Source organism: Halyomorpha halys, unplaced genomic scaffold (genome assembly GCF_000696795.3).
Source record: "Halyomorpha halys isolate HHAL.00 unplaced genomic scaffold, Hhal_1.1 Scaffold418.1, whole genome shotgun sequence".
Taxonomy (NCBI): domain Eukaryota; kingdom Metazoa; phylum Arthropoda; class Insecta; order Hemiptera; family Pentatomidae; genus Halyomorpha; species Halyomorpha halys.
Genome location: NW_027109309.1, coordinates 5,829 through 7,367, shown reverse-complemented (window position 1 = coordinate 7,367; position 1,539 = coordinate 5,829).

Here is a 1,539-nt window from a genome sequence, read left to right as displayed (position 1 = left end):
GAGCACACTCGACAAAGGGTTGCCCAGACAGTAGACATTCCTTTCATCTCATTACTTTGGCCAAAATGGAAAAGACAATAAACAAAAATAATTGAAAAAATAACGAGATATTTTGTTCATTCGTGAACAGAAAGAAGGAACCGCAACCAACCCGGCCATGATCATGACCTTCAAAGGCATGCAAATTTCACTGACGCTTGCTTAACGACAGTGACCTCAATTTCACGAGAAACCACATGCCTCATCAGTATCATCCGTATTATTATCATGGACGTAGTTTCAGGCCAGATTTCAAACTGATTATGATAATGATAAAGTGATTACGCATTGTTAATTGTTATTACATACCATTAAATTCAATTGGTTGCACTGAATTCTAGGTAGCCAAATCTTGATTTTAATTTGGTTTCACAAGTTAGAAAGTTAGTCGCTTCCAATTTTTTTGAAAATAATTGAACGACTTTTCTGATCCGAAAATAATTATTAGGAACAAAAATTCTCTTTTTAAGAATATATCTAATAAGTTATACTCTTCAGATATTAAACGTGCCTTCAATTCAAATTATAACCATATTTGTATACATATATGTAGTTATGATTACCCAGAATAAAATCTTTTACCAAAAATTTTTATAAAGCTACGAACAGTGAGCGTTTCAAATTCGCTAGAATTGTACCATGGGAGCATTATTCATGTTATATAGACAGACGAAATGTGTAAGTGGTGTTAATGAATTATCTCTAATGGTTTGAAGCACTTCAATGTTGATGCTCCAACGTTCGTTTCTGAAGACCCATAGAAAAGGTACTTTCATACTTATACAAGGGATGATTTATCGCTGGGGAGCGACTTAAATTCTAAAACTATTGAACACTTAAACATATTATTTTACTTTCTTGTGAGTGTTATTGACTCAACTGGTACACCTACTTAGTTTCTAAATAATTATATATTTGTATGTCTGTGTTTACTTATACATAAAGATTAATAAGCATTAATTTTGCTAGCTTTAAGCTTCAAGCTCAATCTCTGTTGGTGCTCCTCAGTGTAGTATCCTCGGTCCCATCCTCTACACAGTCTATACTGCTGACATCCCAACTAATCCTAACACTATCCTCACCACTTACGCTGATGACACATGTGTGTTTGCAGTCATTAATAACCTTTTAATTGCACCCCAAACTCTCCAATTCCATATCGTGACCATCGAGAATAGTGCCGTAATTGGAGGATCAATATAAACCCAACCATTCCCATCAAATCAACTTTACCCTTCGTCGTATACCTACCGACTGCCCTACAGTATCCTTTAATAATGTTACTCTTACCTCTGTAGAACAAATCTACTACCTTGGACTACATCTAGACAAACGACTAACCTGGAATCCTAAGACAAGACACAAGACTGAAAAGACAGAAAACTACACGTCGATTTCGACTATTACAGCACTTTCTAGACAAACGGTCTAAACTTCTAATTCATTACAGAAGACTGATCTACATGACAATTATAAGGCCTATCTGGGGATATGGAGTTG